The 15,539-nt window shown below is 37.8% G+C and overlaps 1 pseudogene; it reads left to right on the top strand.

Moving 5' to 3' along the window:
- Positions 1-1,017: 1,017 nt before the first annotated feature.
- Positions 1,018-2,067, top strand: LOC106734958 (nucleophosmin pseudogene; annotated as a pseudogene).
- The last annotated feature ends 13,472 nt before the right edge of the window (positions 2,068-15,539 follow it).

The raw sequence follows: 15,539 nt of genomic DNA, 5'->3' as shown, positions 1-15,539 counted from the left end.
GGGGGAGCCCATGGCTTTTTTCTATTCTAGTACCTTTCACACCCCCTGCACTCCCTGCTCCAAAATCCATGTACATATTTCACCCTTAAGGAAGATTGCTGTCGGGTTACATAAAATTCAAAGTCCTTCTTTATGTCACAGTACTAGGAAGTGGAATTTCCAAAAGGATTAAGAACAGAACACAGATGGCATGGATTCTCTCATTTCTTCCTTCCAGAATGATAAGGCTTTCTTCAGAGTGATTGTGCCCATTTCCTTTTTTCTTTCTTCAGATCCTCTCATTTTCCCACAAGCCTGAATCTAACTCCTTGGGAACTGCAACCCCTGTTTCTCTTTCCTGCTATTGTCCAGGCAGCTGTGGGCAGGCACGGGGAAGAATGTTTCCTGTCTCTCCCTTGCTGCATCATCTCTATCTGGTGCGTGTGGGCCCTGAATTGGTGGTTTCTCTCTTGGAGAAATGCAAGCTCAAATAAGAGTGAGGAAGTAGCTTTTCCTCATGCTTTGGTTTTATGTCCTTTCCAGGGTCCAGTTTAAGTCACTGTGTTCTTCATTAGGGGTTGAGTTCAGAACTTCAGCTCATTAGATGCTGTATTAGCGCCTCCTCAGGGACCTGGACAGGAGATAATTCTGATTAACAAGAATATTCAGGTATTTCCAGTCCTTGATCTTATATCATCACATTTTCACTCCTTAAAAGCACCTCTGCTATTTCTAACAGAACACAAGATGAAAATTAGACCTTGGAAACAAACAGAAGCTCCGTTACTAAGCCTGATCTAAAAAAGCTAAGATAAGAATGTAACTTGAAATTTTGTACACATTATTACTGATCATTAAATTCTGTAAAAGGGAAGTTTTTATCCCCACTTTATAGATGACAAGAGTAAGATCATATTAGAGAACCTGTCAAAAGTACATGAAATTATGAGTGATTCCGTCCTGTATGGCTGTTTTCTGGAGCCGTAATCATTTACCTCCGTCCACCTTCTCGCCCACCCAAGTGCATGCCACCACTCCATGGAAGATTCGATGGACATGGACATGAGCCCTCTGAGGCCCCAGAACTATCTTTTTGGTTGTGAACCCAAGGTCGACAAAGATTATCACTTTAAAGTGGATAATGATGAACATGAACACCAGTTATCTTTAAGAATGGTTAGTTTAGGGGCTGGCGCAAAGGATGAATTGCATGTTGTTGAAGCAGAGGCAATGAATTATGAAGGCAGTCCAATTAAAGTAACACTGGCAACACTGAAAATGTCTGTACAGCCAACGGTTTCCCTTGGGGGCTTTGAAATAACACAACCTGTGGTCTTAAGGTTCAAGTGTGGTTCAGGGCCTGTGCATATTAGTGGACAGCACTTAGTAGCTGTGGAGGAAGATGCAGAGTCTGAAGAGGAGGAAGAGGACGTGAAACTCTTAAGTATATCTGGAAAGTGATCTGCCCCTGGAGGTGGAAGCAAGGTTCCACAGAAAAAAGTAAAACTTGGCTGCCGATGAAGATGATGACGATGAAGATGATGACGATGATGATGATTTTGAAGATGAGGAAACAGAAGAAAAAGTTACAGTGAAGAAATCTATACGAGATACTCCTGGCAAAAATGCTCAAAAATCAAACCAGAATGGAAAAGACTCAAAACCATTAACACCAAGATCAAAAGGTCAAGAATCATTCAAAAAACAGAAAAAAACACCTAAAACACCAAAAGGACCTAGTTCTGTAGAAGACATTAAAGCAAAAATGCAAGCAAGTATAGAAAAAGGTGGTTCTCTTCCCAAAGTGGAAACCAAGTCTATCAATTATGTCAAGAACTGCTTCCGGATGACTGATCAGGAGGCTATTCAAGATCTCTGGCAGTGGAGGAAGTCTCTTTAAGAAAATAGTTTAAACAGTTTGTTAAAATTGTCCGTCTTATTTCATTTCTGTAACAGTTGATATCTGGCTGTCCTTTTTATAATGCAGAGTGAGAATTTTCCCTACCGTGTTTGATAAATGTTGTCCAGGTTCTATTGCCAAGAATGTGTTATCCAAAATGCCTGTTTAGTTTTTATAGATGGAACTCCACCCTTTGCTTGGTTTTAAGTATGTATGGGACATTATGATAGAACACAGTAGCAGTGGTGGTCAGACATGGAAATAGTGGGGAGACAAAAATATACATGTGAAATAAACTCAGCATTTTAATAAAGTAAAAAAAAAGTACATGAAATTATGAATGGAAAAGCCAAAATTTAGGCTTTTTTTTTTTTTTTTGGAGAGGTTTTTGCTATAGGGTGCGTGCGCTCGCCAGACAGACAGAGAGAGACAAAGAGATAAAAAGCGAGAAATCACCCCCCAGAGGGTATGGCCACACCGCAATCCCTTCTCCTCCATTCTCCTCTCAGGATCTTGGGCACACATGCACACGCGCCTGGCGTGAGCTTAAGCCACTGGATCCGGGACTCAAACTGTGGTCAACTATGTGGGAGTCCAGCGACATAGCCATTACTCTAACTGCTGGTCCCTTTAGGCTTTATTTTGACTGATAGCAAAGCCCTTTTTCATTCTAACCTTCCAGTGAAATACTCTCTATCAAGGTCATAAACAACTTTCATGTTGCCAAGTACCATGGGCCCGACTCTGTCCACAATTAATGTGATTTTTCAGCAGCTTGAACAGTTTACAAGCCCCTAAAATACTCTTTACTATTAGCTTTTCTGATATCACAACTCTTCTGTTTTTTCTCTTGTTTGCTGACCCTTCCTTCCAAGTCTTATTTGTAGCTTTCTCTTTCTTTATTTGACTTTTAAATCATGCATGCTTCAGGGCTAGGTTTTTCTTTTTCTAAACTCTCCCCATAGGCAATCACATCTAGTCAGATGACTTTAAATAGTATTCTATTCTATTCTGATGACTCAGTATCTCTTTGGCCTTACCCTAATATTTTTTCCTAGCTTATTCTATTTTAGCCACCCTGGCACACTTGCTGATGTATAAACATGCTGAGCCTACATCTGCCCAATGGCCTTTGAACTTACCATTTTTGCTTTGTGATGCTCCCACCTATCAGGTATTTGCACACCTTTTCTCTTCATTTCCTTCATCTCTCTGCTCAAATATCACCTTAGAAAGACTATCCCTGGCTGTGCGCTTACTCTAACTCCAGGCAATCCTATTTTCCTTACACTATTTTAGTTTTAATCATAGTATTTATTACCATCTTGAGGACAACATAGCAGGTGCTCAATGAATGCATTTTGAATTAAAAAAGTTTATAAATTAATGAATAACTCATAAATATCTATTTACTACTGAAACTATTCTCCTGGGCCCTAGAGTCCTGAAAGCTGTGAAGTTAAGTTCATAGTCTCTGGGGCCTGACCATCTGGGTGTGGTTTCCCAACTCTTCAGTACATTAATTGACCCACTTATATACCATGCATACATTTCCTTTTTTGTTTTTAAATAAAATAAGGATAGTATTTATAGTGCTTACTTCATAAATTGTTTTGAGGGTAAATAATTTCATATATGCAAAACACTCAAAAGAGTACCTCATATGTAGTAAAAGTGCTCAATAGTTCTTATTCCTGTAATACCCAGCTAACTACCTGATCTACTGTGTTGTCAAACGCACATCTCAAGTTTAATATGTCAGAACAGAATCTTTGATGTTTTGCTCCCAGACTTGTCTCCCCTCCCATTGTTGCCATCTTAGTAAGTGGCATTACTTATTGCTCACAAAATTAAAGGGATCATCTTTGATTTGTTTCCCTTATTGACTACATCTAATCCACCAGCAAGTTAGTGGAGACCCTGTCTTCAAAATTTATCTCTATCTCAGGGACCAGCAGTTAGCGTAATGACTATGTTGCTGGACTCCCACGTAGTCGACCGCGGTTTGCATCTTGGACCTGGTGGCTTAAAACTCATGCCAGGCGCGTGTGCGTGTGTGCCCAAGATCCCGAGAGGAGAATGGAGAAGGGATTGTGGTGTGGCTATCCCCCCTGGGGAGTGATTTCTCGCTTTCTGTCTCTCTATCTCTCTGTCTGTCTGGCGAGCACATGTGCCCTGTAGGAAAAACCTCTTAAAAAAAATTATCTCTATCTCTGCAACTCCATTGCCATCATCCTAGTCCAAGACACCATGATATCTCCCTATCATTATATCAATACCTTCAAACTTGTTTCTTTTCCTGCTTTCTTCTGATCCATCGTCAAGAAGTCATAGGAAATTTTCAAAGAATTGATCATGAAGGCAGTGACTTTTCATTGCAGGTAGACTAAAATCCAGACTCTTTACCGTGGTCTGCAAGGGTCTTCATGATCTAAAACCTATGTTCTTCCCTGGTATCATCTTGTACTACTTCCCATTTTGTCTACAATGCTTCATTCCTACTGGCTGTCTTTTTTCTCCCTTGAAATTGTTTTCTACTTTTTACCAGCTCAAAGCTTTGACACTCATTATTCCTTCTTCCAAAAATACTGTTCCCTGAGCTCTTGAATAGTTAGTTAATTTTTTGTTTGTTTGTTTTTTTTTTTTTTTTTTAGATTTTTTGCTGTAGAGCACATATACTCATCATAGAGACAGAGAGAGACAGAGAAAATAAGAAATCAACCCGCTCCCCTCACCTGGAGGGGGGAAATGACCATGCCACAATCCTTCCTCCTCCATTCTCTTCTCAAAATTTTGGGCCCGCATGCACATGTGCCTGGTGTGAATTTTAAGCCACCAGGTCTAGCAAACCATGGTCTACTACATGGGAGTCCAGCGATATAATTCTGCTGGTCCTGCATAGTTAGTTTCTTTTAATTCTCCAGGTCTTAGGACAAATGTCACCAGTACTAAAATTTGGAGATTATATTGTCCTTTCACGTGAATAGTTTACTGTAGTGAGATAGTTATCCTTTCAGTGATTTCAAGTTTATTTGTTTCCTCTGGGCAAGTTTTTCTATTAATAGGCTACTATATTGGACTTTATTATGAAGTCTTAAGAATAAGAGATTCTTATTACATTTTCTAATTCTTTTTTTTCTTTTTGAGAGGTTTTTGCTATAGGGCACGTGCGCTTGCCAGACAGACAGAGAGAGACAGAGAGATAGAAAGCGAGAAATCACCCCCTAGAGGGTATGGCCACGCCGCAATCCCTTCTCCTCCATTCTCCTCTCAGGATCTTGGGCACGCACGCACACGCACCCGGCGTGAGTTTAAGCCACCGGGTCTGGGACTCAAACCGCAGTCAACTACGTGGGAGTCCAGCGGCATAGCCATTACGTTAACTGCTGGTCCTGACATTTTCTAATTCTTATTGCATTTTCTAATTATTTTATTCTTATGCTTTTGTTCTTAAATTACATTCTCCCTCTGCCAGTCAGTAAATATCTTTGAGTTCCTAGCATCTAACATCTAGTCTGATACACAGACACACAAGAATTGGTAAATGATTTTTTACTAGATGAAATAGGTGACGGTTTAACTTTTTCTCTGTGTTCTTTTGCAGCTTTTAAAAAACTTCCATGTCAAAAGCTAGTTTCTCATTTTATGCCAGTAATCTATTCAAGCATGATAAATTTATGACACATCTACTGAATACCAGTATATGCTAGGTGATTTCCTGTGTCACAAGTGTTTTATTTAATGCTCAGGAAAATCCTAGGAAGTAGGCACCATCTCCACTTTTACATATGAAGAAAGTGTGATTTATAGAGGTTAATTTACATCTTGTTAAGTTGGTGGGGATAGGAGTAAAAACATGGTCTTTCTGATCTCAAAGTCCATTTTCTTTCTCTTATTAAAAATCTGAAATATAACATCCTCATCAGTACAGAAAAAAAACTTCAAAAATCATATTAGTTTTGGAAATCCAACTTTCAGAGATGTAATTCATTAATAAGTACATGTATAATGTTAAAGGACAAGTCTGATGATATTTGATTTCTTCAAGAGTATCATTATATTAGAACTTTAAAATATAGATTATGTATAATTAATAAAGCAACAATAAATTTTTTATTTCAGTTAATTTTAGACATAGTGATAGTTTGAAAGAGAATCCTTTTCCAGCACTGTCATTTACAAATGTTATTAGCACTCTGCAGTTCCCTTATTCACTAGGAAGTCAGGAAACCTAGGTCCTCTGAAATTTGATGTTGTCTGTTTTGTACCACTGGCTAATGATAGCACTGAGGGGAGTAATAACTAAGCCCACCCAGAATGAGGTGCATTGTGAGGGATTTATTAAAACTGAATGATGCCTGCTTGCATACATAGTGGTTTATTTTTGCATGTACTTAATATGTATTTCAAAAGACTAAATAATCTCTAATTTTTTATGTGTGTATTCAACTTTCAAATTGTGTTGCTCAAATCTTCTATATTTTTATTAAATTTCTATCTTCTCAATTTGTGTATTAAAAAATGGTCAGCTCTACTTCTAATGTCACACAGCATCCATTCATCTAAGTAGTAAGTGTGAGGCAAGAAGAAAAAATTTATATTTCTGAAAGTCAGTAATCTAACAGGCAATTAACTACTGGGAGAATGTTAAAATCTGATAGTTTGAAACAGACATATAATGCAGAGAACTTTTCTGATAAAAGACAATATAATCAATTTAGGTAGAAGTAGACCATCAGTAAATTTCTACATAGGGTTTATAAGCATACTTGGAACACTGCATTAACTTTTATTAACATAATATTATAAAAGAAAGCAGAGAAGAATAATAGAATTCAAAGAATTGAAGAACCTTGAAAGAAAAATGTAAATGTAAATGTTGTAGATATTATACATAAATTCTGTCACTTTATCAGTAGGTATAATTGCATACCATTCACATATACAGCTATATGTAATCTATTGGGTTGTTGGACACGTCATGACATTTTTTTCTACCTTTTCCTATGCAAAAATGCATCATGACTTTTCTGAAAACCCAATATATCATCTCTTTTTTCTATAAAAATGTTTACTACATTTTCTAAGGAAATTAACCTATGCTTTACTTGGCACTTGTGGAGTTACGGCAAAATTATACCTGATTTATATGAGCTCTGGAAGTAGGTAGCAAGTGTTTATCTTTTTATTTCAATAATAAAAGAAAAAAATTGGTTAACTACACATTAAATAATCTATCATTTACAACAGAATTAACAAGAAAAGGAGAGATAAAAGAGAAATGAAAAGATAAATAAAAACTAGAAAGAAAGAAGTATAAAGGAAAAATGTTGATTTTATGGGGATACTTAAGCTTATAGTGAGGATGAGCTGGCAGGGAGAGTGAGAAAGCAAGGGGACAAGGGACATTGAGTGCAGTTTTGAGAGTTCAGGTCTAGATGACCGGGCAAGCATTATCATGGAAGGGGAGTTTGGAGACCAGGCAGATTCGGGGAGGAGGATAATGGCATCAGATTAGACATGGTGATTCAGTCGTAAAAGTCAGACATCAGAGAGGAAATGTGCAATAGGAAGTATAGGATATAATAAGACTCACATTAGAAATAGAATCACATAGGCAGAAATGACGTAGAAAATGCTGAGAGCAAAAGGCTGAAGAGTGAATTCTAAGGAAAATCTTAATTTGGAATTGGGGCAGAAAGAGGACCATAAAAATAGATATAGAAGATATTTTTAATAGCCCAGATTAAAATTGAAAATATAAAACAAGTTTAGAGAAAGAGTCAATTAGAATAATTTGAAGGCCATGTAGGCAAAGGGAGGAGAGTATTTCACAGAGGAAATGGTAAAATGTGGAGTGGAAAAAAAAAGGGGGGGGGGAGGAACTAGTAATTCAGAAATGTGAAAATGAAGATAGGAAAGACAGACTTTCCCCAACATTTACTAGGTAGGTGACCAATTGTACTGGGCTCAGTTTATTTACATGTAAGATGGTAATAATAATATCTACTCTTATTGTCAGAATGAGAGGTAACATAAAAAATCAACATAGAGTTGGCATATAATAAAAGATAACTAATATGTTATTGACCTACAGAAAAGTTTTTAGACTGACTTTAGGCAATCTAAAAGATGGAGATAAGGTGTTTTAAAAATAAAATCTAACAGGGACCAGCAGTTGGCGTAATGGCTGTGTTGCTGGACTCCCATGTAGTCGACTGCAGTTTGAGTCCCGGGCCCAGTGGCTTAAACTCACCCAGGTTGGTGGGGTAGGGGTGGCGTGATTTCTCACTCTCTGTTTCTTTGTCTCTCTCTGTCTCTCTGGTGAGCGCACGCACCCTGTAGCAAAAAGCTCTCAAAAAAAAAATAAATAAATAAATAACAGAACCAGACCTGGTGAGTAGAAGACAAATAATAGTCACCCCTTAGGGAGAACACTGCTATAGGTGTTTCCTTCTTTGTCCCTAATAGAGACACACTTCTTTAACAGTAGCCACCGCAAAGCTCATGCTCCTGAGAGGCAGCTGACTTCTACCCTTACAGACTTGGGTCTGATTTTTCTAAGCCAGATCCCCAAATTTTCAGGGTCCCTATGCTCTTGGAATCTGAATAGTTATTTATTTATTTATTTTTATGTCTGTATTTCAAAGGACATAAGAAATACTCATCAGTTCCAAGGACAACTTCTTAAATCTGGATTCAGACTGTACATTGTCTCCCTCATTATATCAACCTCATGAATTTTTGTGTAATACTTGCTTTTTAATCATAGAAACTTCTAAAAACTCAACTTTCTCAAGACATGACATTACTGAAAGGAATGCAGTGAGATCTAATGTTGACATTGTGAATTTCCTTGAGCTGTTTGTGCAGTGTCCTATAGATAATTGAGAATCACTGCATTTTCTTAGAAAATCTGCTGTTGCATCATTGTAAGCTTACTCTGCCAATCACAAGTGTCCTTTCACACAGGTTAAGAAAGCTCACATGTAGGTATACTTCTATCTTTTTTGCCAGTGGTTGGTTCAGGAGTAGATAAGGTGATCTGCTTTTGGCAATTAAGACAGAGGAATGTTTTAAAATGTAGGTTTTTATCATTCCTGAGGTATGCTGATACCAACAGACCAGGAGGACTGTCACTGAAAAGATAATTTGTAAGACATATGGATCCAGAGAGACGGAGGAGGTATGCCACGCCCTGGGGGAGCACGTAGTCAGGAAGAAAAGGGAGCAAGGAGAAACTGAGCAAGAATCTTTATTGTGGTTTGATTGGGAAGGAGCTGGCAAAGCAGGGTAAGTAAGTTTAGAATCAGTGTCTGAATCATTTTAACAGGTTCCCTGGCATAGGGACTAACCTTACTTTCCTGATGCCTTGCCGTGAAATGATTAGGGTGGGTGGCTTATGGCCTGGAGTATAATAGCTCTGTAAGGGACATATTTGCAGATGTGGGCTGTGATTTGGTTGGTTTACATAGCAAAGGTGTACTTGCAGGAGAGTTTATTATTGGCAGTCCTGAGAGTGGCATGCTTTCCAGGATTAGCGAGACCCTAAAATGTCAAAGCATTAGAAACACATAGCCAGCAGTGGCATGGAGGTTAGGCCTGAATCCCACATAGCTGATTCGGTAGTTTGCATCCTGGACCTGGCAGCTTGAAGATCATGCTAGGCAGGTGTGCCTAAATGCCCAAAATCCTAAGAGGAGAGTAGAGAAGGGATTGCCAAGGCCATTCCCCGGGAGAAAGATTTCTTGCTCTCTCTTTTCCTGGCAAGTGCACGCTCTTATAGCAAAAACTTTAAAAAAACAAACCAACAAACCAAAACCAAAAACAGATGACAAGGCATCTGGAGCTTCAGGGACAGTAGTGGAAGTGCTCACCTGTCTCCTGATGTCACATTTTTATTACTACCCTGAGGATAAAGCCAAGACAAGGAGTTGGGTGGACATGAGAGAATCTGAAGACAACAGAGTAAAGTCATTGTCTTAAGTTAACCCTGAACCTTGTTAATCTTTGGTCTTTGGGTTATGCGAATGTTTTCTTATTATTAAAGCCAGTTTATTGTTGTTTTTAGATTTTCTATTGCTCTGATCCTGCTGTTCTAGCATTTACATAGGGCAGGCGCCACTATTCCTGAAAAATTGTGTGCATTGAGAGAGAGAGAGAGAGAGAGAGAGACTCCATGCTGCAATCCTTCAGCCTCTATAGGTTTTTGCCATAGGGTGGGCACCACCACACCCCCTGCTGTTCTAGCATTTACAAAACCACAGTGTGAAATTCCACAAAATCTATTTAGAAGGGATTAATTTTCTATAGGAATGAAGAGATTTTTTCCAAGTCTGCCTCCGAGAATATCAAGATATGTTGCAGAGGCTTGTGGAATGTTTGCTCTCCTAGAATAAGTGAATACAAGGCTTTTAGTTGCATTTGCATTTAACAGTGGCTTAGCCTGCTGACCAAAGTGTAATATCTTTTTTTTTTAAATCATTCTGATATACCTAATTACTACTAGATAGGAGAAAGTCATGTATCATTCTTATAATAATCTTCTATTTTCAGTATTTTATACTAGGCTGATGGAAATTCATATGAAGATTTAAAAAATAGCCTATAGGTTTTTAGTGTAGGAAAACGCTATAATTTTCTTATGAAGAGATGTTTACCAGGGGGAAATCCGAAAGAAATCCATCTGTTCAGCTTATACTATGTATATGGGGAAATTATACTTACCCCAAGATGAAGAAATTACACTAATAGTCTTAATAACACATATAAGCAGCACATCTAAAGTGTGTGTGGTTTTGTATGTGAATTTGTTTGTGTATAAAGATGTAAATATTTTATATTTAACACAGGATATGTCTTATGCCAAGATTCTGATTCAATAAATATGAGAGACTAGATTTTTTTACACTAATTTTCAGAAATATTATTAAATTTATATGTGTCCTTGAAGGGTACTCAATTTTTTTTTTTTTTTTTTTTTTTTTTTGCAGGGTTGAGGTAGAGGGTTTTACTATAGGGCATGTGTGCTTGCCAGAAAGACAGAGAGAGACAGGGAGGCAGAAAGCAAAAAATCACCCCCCAGGGGGGAGGAGGGGGGGTGGCCATGCCGCAATCCCTTCTACTTCATTCTCCTCTCGGGATCTTGGGCATGCACGCACACGTGCCCAGTGTGAGTTTAAGCCACTGGGTCCAAGACTCAAATTATGATCAACTACGTGGGAGTCCAGTGACATATCCATTAGGCTAACTGCTGGTCCTGTGTCCATAGTTTTTATAAAATTAAGTAGTACCAAAAAAGCTAAGAAATGTAGTATTCACTGCAGTAAATAATTGTCTTGTTTTTATTTGCCTAATTTATTTCATACGTTAGCCCTTATTTTTACATATAACTCTACCATATCATTTATCATATCATCTATTTATCAAGTCAGTGTTTTTATACAAACTAGTCCCTGAGGAATGCCTTTCTCCTGCTTGAATTTGGACTTGGTGTTTTCTGGGCACTTTGCTGCTATCAAGTTTGTTTATTTGTTTGTTTTAAGGGGGTTACCTCTCTCCTGATACCAGCCATCATTTCCTGAATCCCATGCCTCTGTCCTCTAGCTTTTCTCTCTTGATGTGCTTGAGCACATTCTCCATTTGCTCCGCATGTTAAATATATTTTATCTTGCTTTCAGGTTGAATTTATAGTGTTTTTAAATAAAATTCCTCCAGACTTTTGAAACAATTTTTTTCTTCTCTTCTAGTGTCCAGTATTGTAGAGAAATCTAATGCTAGATATTCTTTCTCTTCAAGTTTACTAGTCCTTAAATTAATTAATTTTCAGTACTTGCTTTTATTTATTTCAGCTCTCTCTTGATTTTATCCTTTTATGGGATCAAAACCACTCTTGATTTGCAGTAGCTTTCAAACTGATCTCTCTCCTTCTGCCACTTACTATTTTCAACACAGTAGCCAGGCAGGATTTTTTAAAACTCAAGTCTTACTGTGTTACTTTTCTATTCAAAACCCCCACTGGCTTCCAGCCTCCAAGTTAAAGACCTCATGTGATTAACCTCTGTTATCTCATTCTATTTCCCAGCATGCTCCCCCAACTCTTGACTCAGTGGCTTTTTTCTACTGTCACCTTTTATTAGATTGTTGGGAAAGTCATAAGGTATTTTTTTTTTAATGGTTTTCTATGCAAACATGCATCATAACTTTACAAATAACCCAATAGTTGACTACCATGTTTAAGTTATGTTCAATCTTGGTATGTTTAATCTTTTTATGCCTTTATTTCCCCCATAACACTTACTAACACCTTATAAATCAGGCATTTCTGGTATTTTTCTATAATCTGTCCTCTCCTAGAATGTAAATTCCACAATGATAGAGTGCTATGGTTTGGATATGGTGTTTCATCCAAAGGGTAATGTGCTGGAATATACTGTCCCTCATATAATAGTGTTGAGATGTCATGAGACCTTTACAGGTGGGGCCTGGTGGGTAGCGTGTGAATCATGGTACAACCTTCATAAATAGATTAATGTTGTCTTGGGGGAGGAAGTGAATTCTTGCTCTCACAGCAAGAGTGTGGTTCCCCTAAGATTGAAAGAGTGTGGTTCCCCTAAGAGTGAGTTATTATAGAGGAAGCTGGCTCCCTATGGGTAGCTCTTTCTGTACATGCCTGCTTTCCTTCCTTGTGCTATTGGCCATGTTGTGACATAGCACCACAGGCTGGCCAGATGTTGACTCCATGTTCTTGGACTTTCTAGCCACCAGAATCTAGAGCCAGATAAACCTTTATCTTTGTAAATCACCCAATCTCAGATACTTCCAACTAACAACACAGTAACAGACTAAAACACAGGGAGTTTTGTTTATTTTTTCTTCCCTGTTGCATACCTAACACCTAGAAGAGTGTTTGACATATTTCAGATTTGCAGCAAATATTTTTGATTCAGTAAATAAAACTTAGAAATAGTAACTAAAAATTAAAGGGAGAGCAGGAGACACAAACACTAAGACGCCTGGGCCAATAGGGTAAATGGGGTGGCACAGCTTTCATTGTATTGTGGTAACAAGAATAATTTTATCAGAAGAAACAAACTTTATTCCTGGACATTCTGAGAAAAAATTATCATAAGAAATTTTGTATGAGGGGCATGAAATAAATTTAGTAACTATAATATCAGTAGGTGTTTAAAAAATAGATTTCCTCATATTATTCTTTTAAAAAATCAGTCCTATATAATAAAAGCAATTCTTCTGGAAAGAGCATCATAGGTAGTTTATTATTCTAAACTATCTATTAAAAAATTTAGAGAATTTTTAAAAGAATTCTTTTATTTAACTTTATTTATTTTTATTTATTTTTTTAATTTGACCAGAGAGGGGCAGAATGAGAGAGAGAGAGAGAGAAGTGAGAAAATACGCTGCTAGGTGTGGTCAGCCATGTGGGAATCCAGTGCCCTTAACCACCACACCATCTGCCAACCCCTTAGAGAATTTTTTAATTTTTATTTTTTAAAGAATTATTTTATTTAACTTTATTATTATTATTATTATCATCATCATTTTCCAGTTTGATCAGGCAGAGAGAGAGAGAGGGTAAGTGAGAAAGCAAGCCACCAGGTCCAGGACTTAAACCGTGGTCGACCATGTGGGAGGCCAGCTCCTTTAACCCCCATGCCACCTACCAGCTCCAAATTTAGAGAATTTTGAAGAAGAAATAGTTGTCGGTCTTTCAGAATGTCTTTCTCAAATATTATGTCTTAGTCAAGCTTTGGTAAGTAGTCAGATAGCAGGCTAATCATAACCAAGGTCTTCATTGACAACTGAAGTGCAAATAACCCCTGTTTAAATTAAAAGGAGATTTGTGTCTTCTAGATATAAGTGGCTGTTTAGGATCAGACACCCATCCTGGTGTCTGATCATTTTCTAAAAGCATAACTTTTCAACACCATAATCAGATTAAATCATCTCTTAGTACTGTTACAATACAACTGAACTCTAGCACATGAATTTTGGGGCTCCAGGATACATTTAAACCAGGATAATGGCCAGGGCATTTTGAGGAGGAAAAACCTGTTATATTTTGTTTCTGTAGAGAGTTAGCATAAATCTATGTGAGAATAACATTCCATGGGCAAGACCAGTGATTGATTTTTTAAGCCTAATTAATTAATTTTTTTTTTTTTAAGAAAGACATTTTTGCTATAGGGCATGTGCACTCACTGGAGAGACAGAGAGACAGAAAGCGAGAAATCGCCCCCAGGGGGGATGGCCATGCAACAATCTCTTATCCTCCATTCTCTTGGGATTTGGGCACACATGCATACCAGGGTGAATTTAAGCCACTAGGACCAGGATTTGAACTGTAGTCAACTATGCGGGGGTTCAGTGATGTAACTCTCATGCCATCTGCTGGTCCCAGGACCAGTGATTTTTTTTTTTTTTTACATAATATAATACTTGACTGAAAAACAAAAAAAAAAAACAAAAAACACTTTGAGAGTTGGTTGAAGTCCTGATATTCTATCCCACAAGTACCAAGTCAAAGGCATGAATTTTGGAAACAATGGTATGGAGGAGATGGATGTTGATTCTTTGAAGGCATATGATATTAAGAAAGAAATTTTTGAGGCAAAAGATGGTCAAAATTAGATATTGAAGAATATAGATACACAAGATATGTTAGGAGAAAGAGAAAATACTTGGCTGCTTTTTGTTTATTCAGTTACTGAAATTCATTCCTGTGCTTTGGGAAAACTCTCTGTTTCTTTTTTTTAACTTGCCAGGGGGCACATACACTTTTGAGGGAGGGAAAAAGAGAGGGAGAGAGGGAGAGAGGGAGGGAGGGAGGGAGGGAGGGGGAGAGAGAGAGAGTGAGAGAAAGAGAGAGAGAGAGAGAGAGAGAGAGAGAGAGAGAGAACTGAGAACTTCCCTAATGGAGCATGGTCATTAGACCATTCCTTCTCTTCTATTTCTTCATTCTGTTGGGCTTTGGGACATGCATGCTCATGAGCCTGGTGTGTTTTTAGGGTGCCAATGCTGGAATTTGAACTGCTGTGTCAGATCTGGCTACCCCATCACCAGAACATGGGCTGGTCCAATCTTCTCTCTTTTAGGGCAGAGGCTGGTACCACTGATAAACTGTGTTAGAAACTGAAGCTACATACAGGTCACAAAGGGGCTATGATGAATAATGAATATTGCTTATAAATTTGCTCTTACAAATTTTTTGATGGACAAATGTCTGTGTTCTTTTTGGGTATATACCAGAAGTAGAACTGCAGTATATGTTCAATTTTAGGCAAATTTTATGGACAACTTTCTAAAGTGATTTTACCACTAACCTACAGGAGATTTGCAGTTGCTCTATATCCTTATGAATACTTGGTATTATCTCTGATAATATACTTTTAATAAATTGTTCTCTTTCATTCTGCCAGAACTTGTTTGTTTGTTGGTTGGTTGCAATTAAGAGGCACGGTTCCATATTTGATGCCTGTATTAGTCAGTGTCTCCAGAAAAAAACAGAACAAAAGAAAAAAATACACATGTATGCATGTACATTTATACACACACACACACACACACACACACACACACACACGTCTATGTGTTTCTATTCCTGGCTTATTCATTCATTGTTGAGTACCTATCATATGCT

Source organism: Tupaia chinensis, unplaced genomic scaffold, assembly GCF_000334495.1.
Source record: "Tupaia chinensis unplaced genomic scaffold, TupChi_1.0 Scaffold000264_1, whole genome shotgun sequence".
NCBI classification, from domain to species: Eukaryota; Metazoa; Chordata; class Mammalia; order Scandentia; family Tupaiidae; genus Tupaia; species Tupaia belangeri.
Note: the sequence above shows the minus strand (reverse complement) of the source record. Positions and strands in the feature narration are given on the sequence as shown.